Genomic DNA, 24055 nt, shown 5'->3' on the forward strand with positions numbered 1-24055 from the left:
CAGTGACGGGACCCAGCCATTACATCTGTGAAAGAGCTTTCCAAACCATTTCATTAATATGTGCCCTGCAGGGAAGTAATCATAGTCCAAACCCAGAGAGTTATATACAAGGCTTTCCTGGCCTGTTTGTCCACTACTGAACTAATAGTTAGCATCAAAAGCTCTGCTAGCACCAACTATGGGGGTGGGTGGGATTATAGGTGTAAAAGAAATTAAGGGATTACAAATAAGAAAGCAGGAGATTTAAATAAAAGGATTCCTTTTTAAATTATCTTTTTTTATTTGCAGAACAACTTTATTAAATCAGGATTAATTATTTGAGGATGATAAAAACAATCAAAGATTAGGGGGAAATAACACAAAATACCTCTGATTTTCTTCCACATTTAGGCTAAGAATGTCGATTCTTCTGTGCTAATGAACAGGTTGAGGGATATCATAAGAAGGAGCCAGGGGGCAAATAGGCTTTTTGGTGCTGTATTACTTGTGATGTGAGAATGCATGTTAGACTGGCTCCATTCAGACTAATGTGAATGTTTGGTATCACGTGAACAAGACACCCTCCTCCTGCCAGGACACTGACTTTTCCTCCTAGTTCTTGGCAAACCATTGTTTGCCAATGTAGCTAAACCACACAAAGGCTGCAGTCAGACATGCCTTTAGATCCAACTCAGCTGCAAATGCCTGATGGATCTAAAGGGCTTGATTAGACAGCAACATCTGGGAAAGGTCATCAGCACCCCGTGCTGCTCCGCCACAGAAGTGGAGTTAAAAGTCACTGGGGAAAGTCCAGTCTTAACTGGTTCCAACGGGCCACAGACAGACTTTCCACTATCTGATCACACAAGCACACTCAAGCTGTCGGGATGGGCTGCCCCGTCCATCCCGACTCGGTGCCATTTTTTTTGCTTGCTTAGCAATATGCGCATAACCGCATTAGCGATCCATAGTCGCAGACCACCACAGGGGTTCGATTCTTCATTTATGTGCATGCTGGGAAAAGGAAAAGAGAAAAAAAACCCGCTCACCTGAATGTGCTGTCTGATCGATTTATGTGCATGCTGGGAAAAGGAAAAGGAAAAAAAAACCCGCTCACCCGCTGTCTGATTGGAGGAAATAGAATTGTTTCCCCTCCATGCCAAATGGCACATCTGACCACAGCCAAACTGTGTTTTGTGCAAGCTTTAGCCTACCAGCAAACTAGGATTGTAGTGGCAAACTACAGTTTGCAAAGGACCAAGAAGTGTTGGAGGAAACAAGAGCACGTGAGCACAAGAGGAGGAAAAACCCAACGTTATTCCACATGCATTCCAAGTCATGATTTGCATCTCATTACAGTTTCTATCATGAACACATTGTACTCCCAAAAGGCAACATGGAAATCATTAGAAGACATAACAATATTTTTTTGATTTTGTTTTTGATCCAGTGTAACCTGTATCACCTCACTGAGTCAGGCAAAGTGAAAGGGCCATAATGTTCACAGTTCATCAGTGGGGCATGCAGGTTGAAACATGGTTTCCAAGATTCTTTAAAAATGTAACTCACTTCGTTCCCCAGATGGAAAAGCAGAACACACATATAACTGATAAATAAATAAAAGGAGTTCAAGCAAAATAAGTTCACGACATCTGGGCAAGCTTCACACTTAGTAATTCTCATCCCTATCCAGTCTTTACCTATATTGGCATATCTGTTACCATGCAAAACATTTGAACAGCCCAGACTGAATGCTATTAATTTATTTGGAAAGTAAAAGGAAGAGACAGAGATGTCTTACAATTTCTGAAGCCCCCCAATCCAGTTCTAACTACATGAGAATGTCAATCAACATGATCCAAATGCACAGACCAGACCACTTCATAATTTTGAAGGTACATCTAATTTATGCCAACAATACCAGTGCTGTTGAGCAATGTGCACATGAAAGTATGCTTACGCATAAGGACCTTCTACTTGTTCAAGGACATAATTATATCACTACGCTTTGCTAAATAATTACATAAACAGTTAAATAATAAAATAGCTAAATGATAAAATAATTATTGGACCTTGTTAAACATGCCACAATGCCAGTGTTATATTCCCATCTAGTAGAGGGGAAAAGAGCAGCACATCTGTTAAAACTCAAGCACAATGGTTGGCTCTGCACTGGAAACAGGACGTGTAACTCAATCACCTCGGATTTCTAGCCATTTTTAATGCAGAAGGATTTTTTAAAATATAATTCTCCGAAACATATGCTAAGCTCTCATAGCTTTAACATGTGATACCCTTTCTGCCCTGCTACTTGCCAACATAAACATTTTGTTTTAAGGCAGAACTGGGACAAGTAGGTGATAATGGCTTCTAATTTTGGATCCATGTGAAAGGCTGATATTATGGAGATAACCATTACTAGATTTCATATTTTCCCCTTTCTACATGATATAAGCATTTAGTTTCTTCCCCCCTGCCAATCCCATCTCCTCTTTACAGTATCTCCATGTTTGTGCTCTACTTGTATCTTCTCTTGTATCTCTGAACAATGCCACAGTAAGAATGCCCTTACCAGTGCTCACCCCAACCATACATGCAACTAACACAATTACTGCAACCCTGAAAATGCACAGTTGTCTCAAAGTGAATAACACAGTCCAATGAACCAAGTTCAATATACCGAACACCATGATTATAGAATATGTTATTAAAAGCATCAATTATGCATTAAAAATGATAAAAATGGTATAGCTCATTTTTAAAATGGATATGTTGCAGTGTGCAAAATCCAAGTATATATAAAATGTCACACACTTACCAGGGACTTCGTAAAAGGACGAACCAAAGTAAACAGCAAAGTATATATCCACCAACTGCGATGAAGAGATGAATATATTAGAGACCCAGGATGCAATGCATTTGATGTCACTCCACGGGGTGAAAGACGGCGGTTGAGCTCATTGGATATCAGAATATTACACAGTTTCGACCGATTGTAGGCTAGCATAGGCCAGTAATCTTTCTTAGGCGGAGAAAGCCGATTGAAGTCAAGTTTTCCTGAGCAGTCATTAATGTCTGTGAACCTTTAAAAAATAAATGGGGGGTTGTCATCTGAAGCAAAAAAAAATTCCTCTTTTTAAAGCATTTGTTTAATCAGTATCATCAGTGAATCTTTACTCCATAAGTGAACTCAGTTGAGCTGACAGCCATTACAAACTCACAATTTATTTACCAAATTCCTTAAAGTGGAATTGAAATTGAGAGCCAGTGTGGCATAGTCATTAAGAGTGTTGGACCCAGGGTTTGAATCCCTTAATCATCTTGGTTGCCCTCCTTAGAATTTTTTCCAGCTCTGCAATATCCTTTTTGAGATACAACAACCAGTACTTCACAAAATATTTCAAGTAAGGCCTTACCACAGTTTTATACAAGGGTATTACGATACTGGCTGTTTTATTTTCAATCCATTACCAATAATACCTAATATGGGGTTCATCTTTTTTTCACTGCTGTCCTACCTAATATGGGGTTCATCTTTTTTTCATTGCTACACTGGGTTTATGTTTTCATTGAGCTTTCCACTACAACCCCAAGATCTTTTTCAATTTTAACAAATTCTTGATTTTTCAAAACAGAAAACAGGTCAACCTTTGACATTTATCGTCTCTTTATTTCTTCCAGTGTGCAACTATTGCATACTCCAGAGTTTAAAAGTGCCCAAGCAGCTACAGATGAGACCTGCTTGCTTCTTAGAATCTTTTATAATTAAAAATTGATGGTTAGAAAGGGGCTGTAACATTGGTAATACACCATCAATAGCCTTAAAGGTATAAAAGATAAATGTGAACAAAGCCGGAATGAGCTCTAGAGGAGTCTAATGTTTTAAGTATACCCATGGCATGACTGAGCACAAATCAAAGTAACTAGTTGATGTTTTTTAATTGGGTCTGACAGAGTCATTAAACACCAGCTGTTTGTTTCCTTCTTTTTTCCCCTTTAAATAACAACAAGGTAGGAAACAAGCCTCATATGAAGACAAGGTGGGGTTTTTTTGTTAGTTTGTTTTTTGCCTAGCTTACCTGCCCTTATATTTGGGGTGTATTAAACATAAAATAAATTGCAATAATGGTCTAATGGAATGCATCTAAGGCCCTTGAACTGGTCATACTGTCTTAAGCCTAACTTGCCTCATAGGGTCGCTGAGAATACAAAATGGGGGGAAGGAGACAATGCACACCACACTGAGCTGCTTGGAGGAGGATCAGGATAAAAATCTACCAAATAAACAAATGATACCATTTGCATTTTGCATCACTTTAACCTTTTTTAGCTTTCCCCCTTCTATGTCAATGCATACAAACACACATAAACTGAAGGTTATGTGTCTGATTAAATAGGTTCTTAGCCCATGAAAGCTTCTGCTCTGATAAATCTGTTGTCTTTAAGGTGCTGTGAGTGTGACTCGGTTTTTTTTTAGCTTTTATGGACAGCTTATTTTACTGGAATTTCTGATCTTGTTAGGATTTTACTATGTATGTTTTAATTTAACTGCTTAGATGGCCCTTATAAGGGCAGAAAGGCAAGCGATAGATGTTTTAAATAAATAAATAAACAAATATGCCTTGTAGCAGCTAAGGGGTGTGAGAGAGAGGGGAGAAGGCTCTGAGGCATCAGCCTTTTGGACTGAAAAATATCCAGTCCCCCACTCAGGCCTCTCCTATAGGATCTTTAGACCCCCCCAACAAATTAAAAAGGGGACACAAGCTTTAAAGTAAAGATTAAAGCTATGTGCTCCCTAAAAACCTCTTGTTTGGAAATCTGCTAGACCAAGACTGTACTTATTTGTGAGGTAAACAGACATCATATTTTCTTAGATATTTGACTTGACAGAAAAGACACAGATGAAGATGAACAACCAACAGAAAATAAAGTATTTTATAAGGTAATGTGTGGATAACTTAAACATATAAAGTAAAGCTGGCTCTCAAGTACAGTAAATTAGCACTGAGGGCAGATTTGATTCCCCTTTCTCTTAACAAGTTACCTCAGCAGGTTCAAGGCTACTCTTTTCTCTCACAGAGCACCTTACCACAGAACCTACATACACCAGTTAAAAATGAGGAGCCCTTAACATGATGCTTATTTATCACACTATAATAAGCTTTCTTCCCTAAATTGACCTCCAAACTCAAACTAAAAGCCAAATAAAAGCCTGGCTAAACTGATGCTTCTTTTCCAGAGCCACGAAATCCAAAAGAAGAAAGATTTTCGTCACCCTTCTTAAGCTGAGGATGGTTCACCCCCTCCCATCCAGTGGAGTTCCATGGGCTCTGATTGGCTGACAATCAGGTGAATTTGCATAAAGCCTAAATCACAAAGATTGGTTCAGAACCCTGGAGGAGAGGCAGGGCTTTTGAGAATGATCACCACAGCCCCCTGGAGTGAGGTCTTGAGAAACTGCTGCATGAGGGGAGAATTGCTCCAACTTGCACATGCAGACCATTATGACGGGATCCAACCTCAAATATTTCCCTTTTTGGGGGAAATGCCAGGATTGCCATGGGAATGTGAATTATTCCAACTTAAAATGCACCACTGCATCAAATCTCACCCCAGTGTGTAGCTGGAGGATGATGTGCTCATTCTAGTGCCTTAATTGGGTAATAACAGAAGTCCTCTGATACTGATATCCTTTTCTGAGCAGTCAGATGCACAGAATGCTGCCTGTTTCTGCCCAATCTGTTATTTACTGGATCATGAAACTAAGCACCAACCTGCTCATAAGCCACATTGCAGTTGATCCAACATACCTGTGAAGTATGTTAGGCAAAGAGAGAATTACTAACCCAAGGTCACTCACTGAGTTTTGTGGCAAGTGGTGGGGTTTGAATCTGGGTATAGTGAGGTCTAATCAACACTCTGTCTACACACATGGAATGTCTGACTAGGGTTCTGGACTCAATCTCTTACCATAACTAGAAAGACGAAAAATGGAATAAACCATGTGCTTTACTACTTTCAAGAGCTACCTCTTTCTAAGCTAAGATTGCCAGTTCTGGCTTAGAAAATAACAGGAGATTTGGGGCGGGGAGGTTGGAGCCTGGGGAGGAACCTCAGGAGGGTATAACGCCATAGAGTCCAGCTATTTTCTTCAGGGGAACTGATCTTGGTCATCTGGAGACCAACTGAATAGTGGGAGATCTCTAGGTGCCACCTGGAGGTTGCCCCCCCCCCCTATTTTTAAACTCATCCTAAAATGTTCTTGTGGCATCCTAAGTAGAGTTACACCCTTCAATGGATTTAGAAAGGTGCAATTCTTCTTAAAATGGCACTGCAAATATCTCAGTATGAGTGTCCAGTCTCATTTCATTGCATTTCCTTTTACTTCCAGATGGACTGAAGTTAGAGCCCTCCAAGGGTCGGGGGGGGGGGGAGCAGCCACCAAGGATTTGTACTATCTTCAGCCTAAAAAGACAGCAAGCTACAATTTCCTGAGTTGGAGGAGTGAAAAATTAGTAACCAATACTGGGCTTGGCATTTCCAAGCACAAAACTGTCCCAGGTAACAAGATGCAAAAGCTAACAAGCTCTCAGCAGTGGCTTCTGCTACTTCTCCAATTTACGAACTAGAAACCATTTCAATGATTACTTTATATGTGTAGGTATGATTTAATGCATGACAAACTTGTGAGAAATGGAAAAGCAATTAGTTTCTTCAGTTCTTAGATCTGGACACACACCATTTACTTATTGTTGGATAAGTTTCCATAAACCTTGGCTGATCTTGCATGGCTAAAAAGCCAACAAACACACCAATGTCTTCTTGTTTGTTTCCCCTTTTTATTTCGAATTAAGCTTTAAAGCTCTGTGAAGACATGAAATTGAGCTCCATATGACACCAAAGGGGTGGAGGAGGGGGCAGATAAAATCCCTCAAAAGCAAAGATGACATTAAAAAAAACTATTGAAGATCCAGACATTACACCAAGAAACAAGCAGCTGACAATTCAACATAATCTCCCATTAAATAACAGCTCATTTATACATATCCCATTGTGCCCTCCACATCTGGCAAGTGATTGGAGCTGGCAGATTTATTTCTAGTGCTAACTCGCCTGCCCTGCAGTGGCCCTCCTTCCCTAGTAATGGGACTCTGCTTCTCGCTTTCATAAACCTGGTGTGATTTGCAAAGATAAGGGCATCCAGGATTTTTGTTACCACCTAATTACTAGATGTTTCATGTCTTTTAACACAGGGGAGGATTATTACTGGCATGTTGTATAGCCCCTGTTCACTGCAGCTACCATAAATTTAAAACGGTTAAAGTAAATCTATCTGCAGTGTGTCATTTATACTATAAGCCCTTGTGTTTGGAAGTGATAAAGGGGTTCAGCCTGACCTTTGGCTGGTCTCTCTCTGCCAGGTCCCAGGAGTTGAATTTTAGGGAAGCATGATTTTAAGAAGTAAGCTTCGTTTTAGGACACTCAAACATTTCAGGGTGAAAAAACCCACACTTCCTTTCCCTCAGCTAGTAGATTAAAAACAAAAAAAAAAGGAATTTGTTTTTAAAACAAATTTAGAGTCCAGTGGCACCTTCTTAAAAGTTACATTTTCTTACAGCTGGACATAGGAAAGTAGTAGTTTTGCTATTCTTCAACATATCAGAAAGCAACTACAGTGCAGGAATACTGGATCCTCATTCTAGTTTTATGCATTTAACTAAACATTTCAGTCAGTCAAGTGTTAACATATTGCTACAAAGATGCATAAAAATAAAACAATTTCATATTCCTTTTGTCAAAGCATTTCTAATGGCAACTGAAATTCAGTGTCTACCAACCAAATGTGCTTGCTTTCCAAAAGAAATATGCTGGATACATGAGTTCCCTTCTTACAGTTATATCGCCAGTACCTGCACTGAGCTCCTTAATTTCTCATAATAAAAGACAAATTTAAAAAACCCCAGAATTTAGCAGTGTTGTTTCTCCTCTTAGAATAACTATTCATTCTTCTTGTTCTGGCAACTGAAGTTGCTGAATGACCAATCAATAAAGGTCATGCCATTCAGAGTCAATCAATTATTATTCCCTCTTCTGGCAAAATCAATGGCCCAAATGGCAAGCAAACCTGTATTCATACTGAGGCCAATCACAATTAAATATACTTATATGATATTGTGAAATATTTATCTAACATCCAGTCTGTTACACAGGAGAGCCTGGCTCAGATCTCCTGATATACCTTTTCAGTCCTTCAGAGCAATTTATGGTGGTGGGTGCAATTGGGATCGAGGCTGCAGTGCAGGAGATAAGATCACTTAACCCTTTTCCTCTGTCCCTTTTTCCTGGAAGAAATGTTCCCCCCATCATACCACCACACCCTGATCGGGTGGAAAGGTGGCATTAAAATGTTTAAAATAAAACATAAAATAAAATAAAATACAGAAATAGATGAATAGCGAAAAATGATAGGGACCAATATTATACATTTATTCTCCTGCCCAGGGCTATTACAGAGAGTACTCACAGAAGAGTATGTGAGCAAACACTGGTCATTTGCACCATGCATTAAATTGGAGTAAACGGGAAAATAAATGTACTGGAAAAATGGATTCTCAGCTCTATGCCATCCCTTAGGAGTGGGGTATCTCCTCTAACAGATGAAAAAAGTTGCATAGGGTGTGGTCTGGGGTAGACCACACCTTTTGGTGGACCTTCCCTTTTCTCCCCTCTCTTCCTTCTTCCGGGGTTCAGCTGGAACAGCCTTTGGACTTGCTTTTAAATCTAAAACAGTTAAACATTTAACTAAAAGGTTGGATTGGTTAGAAGCATGGAATACTAGAGACAGATTCCACTCTTAGGTAACCATTTGCTGTTAGTTTTTATGAATTAATTTACAATGATTATTGGCATCTCCTCTCCACACTATTTGTTTTGAGCATTTATGGCTGCATTTTATTCACTGCTTGTATAACTGTTTATGTAGTAAGTGGCTTTATCTTTCATTGCACATACTGGTTCTGAGCAAAGTGCTCACAGCACATTTATTAATTGTGCAGAAAAACAGGTTGCTTACCTAGAACAAATTTAGAGTCCAGTGGCACCTTTAAGACCAATAAAGTTTTATTCAAAGTATGAGTTTTCATGTGCATGCACACTTTTTCAAATATTTTTCAAATGCTTACCTGTAACTGTTGTTCTTCAAGTGATCATCTGCACATTCATATTTATGGTGTTTGCACCTGTTTGCACCCTGATTTGGACAATTCTAGATTTGCATTTATTTAATGATATCCCACTTTTCTTCCCAATGGGGCCTTGAAGCAACTTAGAACATCATTCGCCCCACCTCCATTTTTTCACAACAACCACCCCATGAGGTAGGTTAGGTTAAGAGAATGTGACTGGCCGAAGGTCACCCAGCAAGCTTTCATGGCAGAAATGGGGATTTAATCGGGGGTCTTCCAGAATCCTAGTTTGACACTTGATCTACTATACCACACTAGCTTTTAAGTGTGGAAACTCCACTCCCTTCAGAGGTGGAGCTCAGACTGCACATGCCCAAGAGGACAGAGACAAGCCTTGCCACTTAGTTCTCTTTAGTTCACCATAGTAACTTTCCATATTGCAGGTCTGCACAGGCACAAAGCCAGCCAATGCAATAATCAGTGACCACAAAGAAATAACTCAGTGTTGCACTTCAGTGAACATTCTAGTCTGTTTCACTGTTCTTCAATGTGTGGGCCACTGGGACAAAATAGAACCTGCATTTAGATCCTCTGACTAACCCTCAGGATCAGTTTTTCAAGGGGTGCTGGGAGCTTTAAGGGGGAAGGGAGCCGAGAAGAGTACTTGTGCAGGCATAGAACTCATAGTGCTGGTTCACTAGCCTTCTGGTTCACTAGTTCCTTACATGCCTTTTGGAAGACGCATGGTGACATTGCATGGCGATGCTCTAGTTTTTTGGCAAAACTCTATGGTTTGAGCCCAAGTTTGCCGACATTGCATGGCGATGCTCTAGTTTTTGGGCAAAACTCTATGGTTTGAGCCCAAGTTTGCCATACAGTTTTGCCACAAAACAAGTCATCATGCAATGTGATGACGTCACTTCTGGGTGACATCATCACATCGTGTTCCAGGGCATTTGTGGATGGGGCTGTCAGACCAAAATCTTTTCAGAGCTGAACAGGTTGCATTCTGTGAGGGCAAATCAACACTAGACCACTGTATAACCCTTGCCCACTTGGCAGGGAAGTATAGTGGTGCTGGGGGGAGGGGGAATAATTTACTGCCTTTCTAGACTCAAAAGGGACTTTTGACTCGATACCTAGGAACCTTTCGTGGGATAAGCTGCACCAGTCCCGTAGCTAACAACTTTTTGCTTGTGGGGCCGGCCATTATATGTCTGTGCGGAGCTGCTACACCACACTTATACTTCTAAGTAATAACTAATAAATGAATAATACAAGTGCCTTAAAAATGGCCAGAGTTATACAGTTTTTAAAAATCAGTGGAAATAGACCCCCCCCCCCCTTTTTAAAAAAACCAAAATGATTAGTATCATATTAGCTTTCCAATTCCATCTGGAGATGCCCAGAACTGAAACAAGAACCAGCCCGCCCAAAGGACACCCTCCCCAACAGTAAAATAACAACAAAAGGGATGTAGTAAAATGAATGACAGGATTGCCCATTGGAAACAATGGGAGAGATTTGAAGGCCCATTGGAAATAATGGGAACCAGGAGTGTCAATTGATTTGCATGGGTTCCATTGAAATACATTACAGCACAAGAAAAGTTGCAAAGAAAATGTGGAACGGATTTTCCATTAAGATCTCTGGAATGACAGCCCCCAGAGTGGAATGACAGCCCCTGGGAATAGAATCTGTATGCTGAGACTGGACCTGTCAGGTCAGTCCAGCACACAGATTCTGTTCCCAGGAGCTGTCATTCCAGTGCCAGAATATTCCTGCTATTCCCAGGGGCTGTCATTCCACTCTGGGGGCTGTCATTCTAGTTCCAGAACTACACCCAGGGGCTATTATTCCACTCTGGGAGCTGTCATTCCAGACACCTTAACAGAAAATCAATTCTGCATTTTCTGTGCAACTCCTCTTTTGCTGTAATGTATTCCAAAGGAGCCCAAGCCCCCTACCCTCCAAGCCCAAATAAATATAGCAACTTCCACAAGAACAACAACTTTTGTGTCTTTAGTACACCCCCCCCCAGCCGATCTCACCCTATAATCTGGAGTCCTGCGTGTGGGAGACGGGGAGGTGGTAGAAATGTGGCATAGGCACTGTGGCTCAGCCCCACCAGAGGATTACTAGACGGAGTGGCGAGAGGTGCACAACAACACCGTGTGCACAACAACACCGGTGTGTCCAAGTAAGGAAGTCAAGGAGGAAGCCAGGCTGCTGGTGACGATGACATTGGAGGAGGAGGAGGACGGAGGAGGGGAACACTTGCAGCCAGGAAGGAGGTGCTGGCCAGGTGAGGCTCAGGCAGGCAGGCAGGCTGTAAGTGCTCTCCTCTCTGCATGCTGCTGCAGCTGCTCTCAGAGTGGTTGTGGTCAGTTGGAGGAGGAAAATTGCATGGTGTGGCAGGCTTAACTTGTACCTGGTGGGCTCTATGCCAGCGTTGTGTAGAGCCCACTCTTGGACTGCCCCAACCAATGAAGATTTGCTACCTGCCCTCCTGGTGCCCACCGCCCTCCCCCTCCCTTTGCAGCAGCACAAGTTTGGACTCGGAGGCTGCTCTGGGCATGTTCCAAGATGAGAGCCTGCCTGTCGTCAGTCTACCAAGTGCCGATGTGATCGCCCACTGTTTCAAGAGCTGCCGCTCACCTTGGCCCTGTCCCCACCCACTGGCACCCGCCGCCCTCTCTTCACAGCCACACTGCTTCAGAGGCTGCTTGGGGCGTGCTCCAGGAGAGCCTGTTGCTTGCCCTCTATCTGCCACGAGTGGGGGAGGGAGCCCAGTGGGGAGGGGGCTCGTAAAAATGCTAGGGGGCGGGCCCTTTGGGCCCCACATTAGCTACGGGCCTGAGCTGCACACGATGGGAATAGAAAAATGGCTACTTTTTCTGATTTGGAAATTACATTCCTCCACCAGCTGTCGTTAAACACGGGAACTTAGGTCTGTTAACATCTAAGATCCCCATTGCATCTTGTCTCCCTATTTTTGAATGACTGAGATTCTACCTTATGCACGGTTGATGGCCACTTTCCTAAACTGGGCCCTCAAGCACTCCCCTTACTATTGTATGCGGATGACACCATTGTATTATCCCACACTTACAAAAGTCTCAAGCGCCTCCTACTTACTTTTACATTCTACTGTGAGACCAGCCTGCTGTTTTTGAGGTCTTGGAGGTGCCTTAATTGGCACATTAATGGCAAGGCAATCCAATAGAGCAAGTTAAATATTTTAAATACTTTGGAGTCTTCTTCCAGTATAACAACAACTGGACAGCTCAGAGGAAACAAGTATTAAATTTTGCCAAAAGTAATCTGTCCACAATGGCTAGGGTTTTTATGTGAAGGGTAACCAATTTGTCCCCGTGGCCATGAGAGTTTTCAGTGCCAAAGTTGTATCCCAATTACTTTAAGGTATCCCTAAATGGATCAACTCATTTAATTCACATGTTGAGCAGATCCAGGCCATGTCTTTGTATACTTGGGGTCCCAAACTGCACAAGTTATGTCGCCCTGTGCCCAGAGACAGGGCAGAGTCTTGTTACGACTAGAGTTTGGCTCTTGACACTGAAATTTTGGCTATGCCTCCATTAAAGGGCAGGGCCTAGTAGTTATATCTCCCTGATGCTGTTGGATTCATTTTCATCTAACTGGCTTCATTCAATCTCAAGGAAAATCCAGTCAATTGGTATATCTCTGGACTCTCATTTTATGTTATATAAACTTCAAGTATTTAGATCTCTGAAACAGAGACTCCTCGACACTGAGAAACAAACCCTCTGGACTCTTGCAGGTAAAACTTGTTCCCCTCTACAATTTACTATAACACCAAGACCAGAGCTTCCAGCTGCCTATTGTACACAGCTTGCAGCCCCACAATTACATTGTACCTTTATGCTTGCATGATTCAATGTCTTCCTGTCAGCGGTTCTTCATGGAAGATTTGCAAATCTGCCTTACCATGAAAGAATCTGCCCATGCAGTAGCAGGGAACCAGAATCATTTGCTCATATTTTCTTTTGATGTGAATTTTATGTCAAAATACAGGATGTCTTAATTAGCCCTAAATTGGATAACACGCATAGCCTCCCAGAAGTTAGGCTTGTTTTCCTTCTCTTATCGGATCAGTGTTCCCATATTACCCTCTCAGCACCAAGGTTTCTTCTGATTGCTATGAGAATCAGGAAATATAAGATTAAAGTTCTGTAGAGACGACTGATCTTTTATTGTACTCCATATATTTAAATACTGGTTTTGTTTGATTTTAATTGATACCAATAAAGGTAGAGTTTTGCCAAAAAGCTTCTGGGTGACATCTTCATGTCATGTTCTGGGGCATTTGTTGGTGGGGTTCCCCCCCACTTGCCAGCTGTCTGGTGGTGGGGAGAAGCCCCAAAAAGTGGGGAAACCCTTACCCGGGCTGGGGGGCTGGCAACCCTAGGGAGTTGGAGCAACTAACCTGTGTGATTCGGACGACACTATCACAACTCGTGCAGGAGCTGAGCGGCAGAGAACATCTTTGAGGAGCTGAATGAGATAAAAATGCCCCAGATGATTGGTCTGGAAGATGGACTCCAGGCCATCTTCAGTCAATTGCCAATTAGCACCAAATATACCAGCATTGCAGATCAGCACATGGAGAGGTCTATAAAAATTAAAAAATAAAATGTTATTGACGTAATACCACATAGCCAATATCAGTGTGAAGGTTCATGAAATTTGTAGACTATCTTCTAAATTGTACCTGGAGTTGTTCTCTTAACCCCATTAGCTCTCATATCATGCTCTGCTTTGTTCTATAGTAGGGGGGGATCTTTCTCTCCCCCCCATTAGAAACAGTTTCTCCTATTGATTCATACAATAGATGGCGAGTTTAAATGGCAAATCAGAACATGAGTGAATCTACAGCCAAATTAGAAATCTGGCTACCCACGTTATCCTTTGCTTGTGCTTCTACGCTCAGTGGACCAATGCTAGCCAGCAACAGTTTGCTCAGCAGATATTGATGTGGGTTCATTCCCAAAGGAATTAGAATGAACTGAAGTTTTATGAAACATCACAATGTCTGCTGGACAAATCAACGGTTGCTGAATTTCAGTCTTCACTTGCAGCATTGATATGCTGTGTTCAGCGCTACTTATTACCATTGTACAGCAATAGAATTGTACATTGTACAGCAATGGAATTCTGAAAAACCTGATAGGGAGATTCCATGACCTAAATTTCATTGATTTATTAAGAGTTGTTGTGACCCTTGATCCTGTAAAAACAGACCTTGATAATAACATCCCAAAAGGGTCAAAGGTAAAGGAAAACATTAACATGCCTTTTTAAATCAGCTGCAAAGCAAACAAGAGGAAAAAAAATGGAACCAGACAGGCCAATGCAACACACACCCACACGCCGATTACAAAACAGTTTCCATGGGACTGCATTACATATATTATATATTTCTCAGCTGTGAGCTGGCTTGGTGTAGCAGTTACACTGAGCTCTGAATCAGGACAGCCTCAAATCAGATCTCACATTTCCCACATGCTCATTTAGGTGGTCTAAGGCAAGCTGATCTTGGCTGTATGCAAATCAGGAAGAAAAGACATGTAAAAATAGTCCCACTAGTATCTTTCATGCACATGCTGCTGCAGCATGGTGTTGCCCCAAATGGGAAACAGTGACATTTGTGTTTCCTGGCCTAAATTCAGCGCCCATAGGGTAGGCTCTATGCAGTAGAGAAAATTGAAGGGGGAAACAATTAAAATTCCATAGTATCTAAACAACCAACCTAACAAGGAATTAAACAGATCAGAAAGTGTGGTCATGTGTGTAAATCAGTCACTTATGGAATTTCACAATCAATTTGTGAGCACATCAGGCAAACCTATGAACTGTCAGCAGCCTAACGAACTGGCCAATTGAAATCACAAGTACTTTCAAGGGACTTAATTACTGCAGGTTTGTAAATGGAAGAGTAATATTGTGCCACAAGTTCAGTGCATGTCCTTGGAGAGTAGGCATACCTCTTCAGTTCAGATGCATTTTATTTTCTTCAGGTTCACAATTTTAGTTATTAGATTATTACACAACAGAGCTCTTTCTGAGTTAATCTGAAAAACATGGAACGTTTAGGGCACTTTTCAAATGTTTTGCCTCCTCTGACTCACGAGTTTGGCACAGTTGGCACAGCTGAATGAGCAACAACAATCTATGATAGGACTTTTCTAAAGCAAGGTTTAATACAGTATACTTAAATATATTTCACTCTGATCCAGGCTAGAATGATCTTGTCATGTCAGGGAAGCTGAGGATGGTCAGCCCTGCCTTGTACTTGGGTGGGAGACCAAGGAAGTCCAGGGTGGCTACGCAGAGGCAAGCAAAGGCAAACCACCTCCGATGGTCTCTTTGCTTGAAAACCTTATGGGGCCACCACAAGTCAGCTCTGTTATATTTTCCATGATCCACAGAAAACGACTTCAATAATATTGTCCCATGTGCTACCCATATGATTAGTGCTTGAAGAACTGCAAATATCCCTTTACAGCAGGACTTCACAAAGCACCTTCTTGGATAAAGGTTAAACCTTAAACTCATAACATCTGCATGGGACAGTATCAGAGGTCATTTCGGGGGGGAACGCGGGGGAACACAGTTCCCCCGGGTGAGGTACGGGGGGGCACATGACGAAGCCCCGCCCCCTGCTTCCGGCCACCCCGCTTCCGGCCCTCATTCAGCCAGGAGGAGGCAGGAGAAGAGGGAGGGTAAGTTGCTTCCTCCCTGCCTCTCTCCACCCCTGCCTGCCTGGGGCCAGGGAGGGCCTTCGTGGGGCTTCCTTGCACTCCCGCCAGCCTTGCAGGTCCACCGCCCGGCCCTTCATGGGGCTCGGCAGTGGAGCTGCAAGGCCAGCGGTGGCGGCCGGGACCGTTGGGGGCGGGATGTGTGGCCTTATGACACATTTCCGGTGATGTCAGGGGGTGTGGCCTTATGACACACTTCCGGTGATCAGGGGGTGTGGCATATGCTAATGAGTTATGCTAATGAGTTCCCCTAGCTCTTTTTCTACAAAATGACCCCTGGACAGTATTATAACAATAGTTTGGTGGTGGTGGTGGGGACTGGGTTCTTAATATTTCTACAGTTCTTTTTTATTTCATGTTTTTAAATTATTAATATTTGTAGCTTTAGAATATTTTGGGACCAACCCTAATGGCAATTGGGCAAAGTTATGTGTAGCCATTCAGACAGAAACACAACAGTGCAACATTAGGAAGACAGGCAGACAGTGTCTGGCTTCCAGTAGGGGGAGGCAATGGTTCAATGTAAGCATTTTAAAGGATGCTGTCAAGGCTGCTGAAGGCTACCCGACTCCTTCTAAGACCTTTATTAGCTTTATGGATTCCTATTTGTAGGAATCCATAAATCTTCCTGCCAAACAGAGTGCCATCTAGATTTGCAGAGAGAAACTCCCTCAAGATGGGTTTTTGAGGACTTAAAGGTACTCATTGTTCCACCATCAACTTAGCTGTCTTACATGACAACCCCTTTAAAAAGGTAAAGGTTCCCTTGCTCGAAAGCCAGTCGAATTCGACTCTAGGGTTGCGGTGCCAATCTCCGTTTCAAAGCTGAAGAGCCAGCGCTGTCCGAAGACGTTTCCGTGGTCATGTGGCCGGCATGACTAAACACCAAGGCACGGAACGCTGTTACCTTCCCACCAAAGGGGTCCCTATTTATCTACTTGCAATTTCTTGCTTTCGAACTGCTAGGTTGGCAGGAGCTGGAACTAGAGACGGGAGCTTACTCCGTCTTGCGGCACCCGGGTCGACTGAACCACGGACCTTCCACAGCCTGCAGTTCAGCGACTTAACCACTTGAGCCACCGCAGCTCCTTTATGAGAGTCTAAAACATGGGAGTGTTCAGTCTTCCTCAGATCATCATGTTGCCCCCCCATGGCCTCTGCGCTCACATCTGATCAGCAGCTTTACTTTTAATTGCTTCTCTAAAGGGAACAGCAGTTTTCTACTGACATCCTTATAGCTTTGCTTCCAAATCTAGTATCCCCATGGTTTGGAAGCTGTTTGTGCTGAAACACAACAACTCTACAGTGAAAAATTAAGCTTATAAAGTCCAGGGTTAAGGCCCAGATCGTTTTGGGTCCCTTGTCCCAAACACTGGCAATCACATGCATGTGCCAAAAGACTGGTCCTCTCTCTCTCTCTCTCTCTCTTTTGCTGTATAGTGCTTTTAATAAAAGTATTTTTGTTTAAAATTCCAACCCATTATATCGATTGCTATTGCCCTTTGTAATATTCTTCATGGTTTTATTATTTTAAATTAAAATTTTAATTAAAATACTGTACACACATACCCTTTAAAATTCTCTCATTAACCATTAAGCTATAAAACTGCAAAATGCTTACTACTTTATTTGGAGCAAAAGATTTTTTAACTGTACATATTAAATCATAAATATTTTACATGCTTATCTATCCAATATGCCCCTCATGGCTGTTTAAGGCGCTCTCTCTTTTTGCAAAAGTGTTGGAGCCTTTCTTTGGGCAGAAAGTGAATGTCGCTTTAAACAATGACTTAAACCAGATTCTAGCCAGGTTCATGAAGCTTTGACAAATAAGTAGAATGATTTGTGCAATATTTGCTAAGAGGAAACTTTCAAGGGGACCCTAAAGTTTGATTTTATAGTGCTGGCAACAGCCCATCCAAAATGGTGCAATCCTATGCTTGTTTGATGATAAGCAAGCCCTATATTCAATACAATTCATTCTCAAGAATTGCAGACTGGACTGAAGAATGTTTGGTTTTCTTTGGGCAAGGAAAGGCATATGGGGGGGGGAGCTCCAGTTGTCCTGTTCAATTGCTGAGTTACTGAAGGAGTTTCCTTCCATTACTCTACTTAGAGTCAGAGGAAAGGCTAAAACACAGTTTCCTTTTGCTGTCATGCTGAGAGAGAAGTTGCTGCTGCGGCTAAGAAATTGTTGTGAGACTTGTACAACCACCTCCTCCTCTGGGCTTCTCCCACTTATGAAAAGAAAATGGAAGCATCATTCCTGTTTGAAAGGGGAGGAGCTAAAGTGTCCTGAGTGAAACAGACGTGTATAAAACCCACCCTGGATTCATTCTATTGTATGTTCTTCTGAACATAAGAACAAAACTGAGGCTTCAAAGGGACAGTATGCTAATTTATCGATTCTTTGGTAGCCCAAAATTTCTCCTTCTTAAGTTGGTGGGAAAGAATTCAAATAGAATCAAGATATGTTAAAAACAAACAAATAGGTTTTTATTCAAAAATAACAGAAATAGATAAGGTATTGTTGTATACTGATGAGAAATCGATTAAGAAATTATACGTAACAAGAGGGGACCTGCAACAAAACGTTGCTGGAGCCTGAGCCCTCTCCGGCATGGTTGAGGCAGGTGGGGCAGCTGGCTGGCTTTGATCGCTCCTCCCATGTACCGCTGCTCCTGCTGCCGGTACTGCTTTCTCCTCTCTCTCACCTAACAAAGTTGCAACTTAAAACAAAAAGGGGGGGAAAGCACGCAAGGCAAAAAAGCTGGCGGGGCAGCCCACCTAGCAGCCACTCAGTGCTCTGTTTGCGTGCCCACTGAGCTTAGCCATTCCACCAGTGCTGCTGCTCCTTTGAATAGAAGCTGCGGCAGCCAATGACGGGGCACAGTATTCCAGCTGTGGAGGGGGGAGAAGAACAGAGGCCCCGGGAGGCCCCCTACCATTCTCCTGTTTACTGGCAGTCCTGGGAATGGTTCCTGTGGTGACATGGATGGGCCTTGCTGCAGCAGGCCAAGCAGCAGCTGAGATGAGTATTGCCACCGTGGGCTACCTTGTGGCTCCAACAGCTTTTCCTGGCGATCCTAGCGGTGGAGTGGACAGCAACAGAAACAGCTGCTTTTCCCGCGGCTCAGTAAGCACGCGTGCACATAGAATGCAGTTTTACTTTTGGGGGAATTTAAGTATTCCCCCTACACTTTTTAAAACATTTTAGATTTTTCTGCGCACCTGGTGATTGCCCCAAGTGTGCAGAATAACCTCTTTACCCTCCATGTGCCCCAGATCTGCGGAAATAAGTCTCCGCATGCACAGGGGACCCTTGGCTATTAGATATATATATAATGTTAGAAAATAAAACAGAAGATGAAATAGTTAAAAATTCTATGGTCCAATGAGCACAAAACTTGGGTCATAATATTGATTTAGACCAATGGTCACAGGTATGGAAAGCAAATGTAAAGATTACTAAAGCAATTCCATATAAAGAAAATATTTACAAAATGTTTTATAGATGGTTATTACTCCAGATAAATTAGCAAAGTTTTATCGAGAGCCAGTTTGGTGTAGTGGCTCAGTATGCGGACTCTAATCTGGGAGAACCGAGTTTGATGTGGCTCTTACGTTAAGCAAGTTAGCACCCCTGCCGTATGGGGACCAACGGATAATAAATAAATAAAAATGAGTTTCCTGAATATTTTCCAAATTCCAATACCATACCCCAATACCATTCGGGAAAATCAGAAAATACCAATATTTTTCAGGTTTGATATACCCCTAGATTTGATGCCACAGAGGGCACCTTTTGAAGCTGCCATTTTCTCCAGGAGAACTGATCTATGTAGTCTGGAGATCAGATGTAATTCCAGGAGAATTCCAGGCCCCACTTTGTGGTTGGCAGCCATTGGGGGGGGGGGGGGAAACACAGGTGCTTAAAATATACTCCCAGTATTTTCCAAGATTAGGACAGCAGAAACTTTACCTTCACACTGAGCTTTAGAAAACTGCACTTGGTTAGGACTAAGGGAGAATTATACAAGGGACTGGCTTGAATCTCTGCCACTAAAGCCAGTGCAAAAGTAAAGCACAATAGAGACCACTTGTAAAAATGTTCAGAACTAATTTTGTAAGTCTCAGAGGCAGTCAACCTTTGATCTTATTAAATGGAACACACAGACCTCTGCACTCACTGATGCTCAATATGCTTTGGTTTGTATATTAAAACTGACCTGGATTTTTTTTAACATGCCTCTTTATTTGGGCATTGCTGAATGAGAAATTGTTTCTGTCTGAGCATCAGTGACAAAACCACATCAGCATCCTAAGCTCAAAAGATAAATTTTAACTTCTCCGGGGTTTAACCCCTTTTCTTAAATTGCAAAATGCAGGCCTGTGACTACCAAAGAGCTTAACAGATTTGTACACATACTTGTTTAGTAAGTATCACCCTGAAATATTCATGGGTGGCTATAATGTCAGGCAATAATGTGCTATAGAACTTTTAAGTGTAGTGGCAAAAAAGTTGCTGCTGAAAAATTTATTTGAATGCTAAAGTTTCCCAGAAATCAGGAGTCATCTGGTATAGATGAATGAACAGAATGATAAATGTGAACAGAAAATTACACAGAGACTGGTTTTCATAGGGGATTGATTAAAAGGGATTGGGGAACAGTTTATGTAAGTAAACACGGTATTTGTGAAAATTCGGGGCGGGGGGGGCACAGCAATATTCTGGAGTACACCATTTACAGCAGACTCTGAAATCTTAATTGCACCCAAAAGATTTCAAAGGCTTCTGCTTCCATCATGAAAAATGAATACTCTTGCATTTGAAGTTATTGGCCAATTAGGACCATGGAGGGAGAGGAGGATAGGGCAGCAGACAACTGAATGCTGTAGACTGTTTTGGTCCTCCCTTTGCCTGAGGAACACTGACAATTATGTCAGCACACAACATCCCATTTTCAACTGATGTTGGCTTGCACTCGGTTGGAAGCCACTAAATATAATCTGGATGAAGGAGCTGATCTGGTCTGTGTCACCAAGATAGCCTGAGAACTTGGGGCCCTATATCAGCTAATTACCAATCCCAAGAGAGAAGTCTACTCATTTCAACATCCAGAGAAAGTAACATAAATTTATCACAAAATAATTAAACAGATATTATAGGCAAACCATTGAAAGAGGTTAATTCACAAAAGTGTACATACTTGCTGAAGTATATCAGTGCCATTTATTCAGGATAATGCAATAAAACCTGCTACATCATCAGTTATGTATTAATGACAAATATTTATATATTAAACACATGTTAAGTATGCATATGTTTGTATATATATTCCACTTCATATTAAAGAAAAAGAAAAACAGAAATCAAAAGCACCTCAGTCAGGTTGAAGACTGGAGATTACAAGGGCAGCTCAGACTAAAGATTTCTAATGAAGAAATAATTACAGAATGACAAACCTGATGAAGGACACGCAAACGGATAGTGTACTAGAACTCTGTCGTTTGTCTGTAACTAGTACTGTATTACTTTGTATGTACTGCTAAGCTTTATATCGCACATCGTAGTGTTATTGTAATTTTGTTAATAATTGAATTCTAAACATTGCATATAAAAACCAACAAATATTGTTTAATTGTACACTGTGATTTACTGTTTTACTGGTCAATAAAGCTTGGGGCAAAATAATTTTGCCTGATATTATATAAAAGCTCCAATTATTTTTTTTTTTGGGGGGGTCTCTTTTCCCCAAAAAGATAATATTGTCATCTACATTCTCAAAGGAGGACTCCACACATCTTTTTTTGTTTGGTTTGAAGAAAGTTTTGGTAAGATCCTGTTTAGCCACAGGAGCATTCTTCAAGTTGCAAAATTTATATGTTTATACATCAGCTCATTGACTGATGAAACATATTTGATACTTTGGGAAAATTCTGACTGGGCTCATTATATCCCCCTCAAGGCAATTTAAACTTTACTTTTTTCAGGTGGCTGGAATAAAAATCCCCCCCCCCCCGATATGGAACTAAGGCCAGCTTGTGGTCCCTTACCTTTCAACACACACAAGTCTAGGTTTCAAAAAACTCCAGATGAGCAAGAGACCAAAACCCACATGTTGTAAAGTTCTGTGGTGCTGTGGAGAGTATGTGAGTTGTGTAGTGCATATATATGTATATGCAATGAACCACTCTAATTTGGCCTTGTTTGCTTCTCTTCTTGCATCCATTTCTTCTTCTACCACATCCGTACTACCCACTTCTTATTTCCTGCTCTTTGTTCTCCTCCTGTCTCAGTAGAAACATTCTGGACAGGGACTGCACTGTGTCTACTCTCTGTATAGTACCTAACACAATTCAAATGACATAAAGAGCTAAATGGTACTTATAACATGGTACAGAATTCACTTTTCTCTAACCATTTCCATTTCACATAGAGTTGTCATATGCCCATGTGCAGCAGGTAAACTCCTGCTTCAAGTTCTAATCCCCCACCCCCAAGAAATTGGTGTGGGGGGGAGATATTCCATATTAATGCTCTAGGAATTTCCCTATTAGTCTTAGTCTTTACCATAGAGATTAGGAGAAATTCCTAGAGTGTTAACCATAAGTGATGTCACATCCTCTCCAAAAAGCATCTACCTCAGGCACTGCCCTCAAAATCTCCCAGCATTTTCTGAGATGCTGCCAGTGCCAGAGGTCATTTCGGGGGGGGAACGCGGGGGAACGCAGTTCCCCCGGGTGAGGTGCAGGGGGCGGGGCACATGATGAAGCCCCGCCCCCTGCTTCCGGCCGCCCCGCTTCCGGCCCTCATTCAGCCAGGAGGAGGCAGGAGAAGAGGGAGGGTAAGTTGCTTCCTCCCTGCCTCTCCCCACCCCTGCCTGCCTGGGGCCAGGGAGGGCCTTTGCGGGGCTTCCTCGCACTCCTGCTGGCCTTGCATGTCCACCGCCGGGCCCCTGATGTCAGGGGGTGTGGCATATGCTAATGAGTTATGCTAATGAGTTCCCCTAGCTCTTTTTCTACGAAATGACCCCTGGCTGCCACCAATTCTAATTTCATATTTAAAGGTGTGCCCACACTATACACTTAATCTTTTGCATTCCTTTAACCATCAAGGCTTCTCACAAAGAATCCTGGGCATGATATGTTGTTGAGGAGCTAAGAATTCAGTCAGAAAGCACCAACTCTCTGTCTACAAAACTAAAATTCCCAGTGCTTCCAAGGAAAAGGGAATGTCTATGGAACCACCTTAGATTAGTATTATATATACATGCCCAGACTTTCAAGAACCAGCAGTGAAGGCACGGACAGCATCTTTTGAACTGCTCCTGCAGACGTTATTCACAAAAACAAGAGATGTGGAACTACCCTATCAAATAGAAGAGCCACTGTCAAAGCTATGTGTGGTTTGGGTTCTGCAGCTTATGTCACAATTGAAATAGCCTTGTTGGGATTTCAGAAAGGGAAGAGGAATTTAGGAACACTCAAACCAGCTAACTAAGACATGAGCTGAGCATTTGTCTCTCCCTTTCTTAGGGTTGCCAAGTTAAATTAACTCACTGGCGGGGGAGCCTCGCCGTGCTCCAGGAGCCGTCCCTCGTCGTGCGCGCGCGCCACCAGCACATCACCAGAAGTGACACGCGACGTCGATCACGCTGAGGGCGTGGCACCGATCGTCGGAGGGAAAACCACAGAGTTTTCCCTCCGACGATCGGGGCCACGGCCCCAACGTGATCGACGTGGTTGCGTCACCTCCAGTGATGCAGCCACGCTGTGCTTCGGGGGGCGGAGTTCCCCCCGGGGCCCAATTTCGTGGCGGCAGAAATCGGGCCTCCAAAGCGGGGGTTTACCCGCCCGCCGGCCCGCGGCAGCCCTACCCTTTCTACAAGTAATTTACCACATGCAAAAGTTATATTTACCCACACATTTCTGTACTATGATGAATTCTTCCAACTGCACTCGATAATCATTAAAATAGTAAGAAACCATGATATATAGTCTTCTTCCTGGGTACTTACAAATTCTTGGATTTGAATGCTTCGGCAAACTCCTGTACGCTCCGAAGAGATGCAAGGTCCAAGGTCATTG

General features: G+C 42.4%; 1 long non-coding RNA gene across 1 annotated transcript; it reads right to left on the reverse strand.

Moving 5' to 3' along the window:
• Positions 1–2987: 2987 nt before the first annotated feature.
• LOC107109349 lies at positions 2988–24055 on the reverse strand. The gene is made up of 3 exons (XR_001482472.1): positions 23986–24055; positions 13633–13818; positions 2988–3062 (listed from the first exon to the last, which is right to left on the reverse strand). It is a non-coding gene; the product is annotated as an uncharacterized LOC107109349 (long non-coding RNA).

The sequence above is a fragment of the Gekko japonicus genome, unplaced genomic scaffold (assembly GCF_001447785.1).
Source record: "Gekko japonicus isolate JY-2015 unplaced genomic scaffold, Gekko_japonicus_V1.1 scaffold95, whole genome shotgun sequence".
In the NCBI taxonomy this organism is placed as follows: Eukaryota; Metazoa; Chordata; class Lepidosauria; order Squamata; family Gekkonidae; genus Gekko; species Gekko japonicus.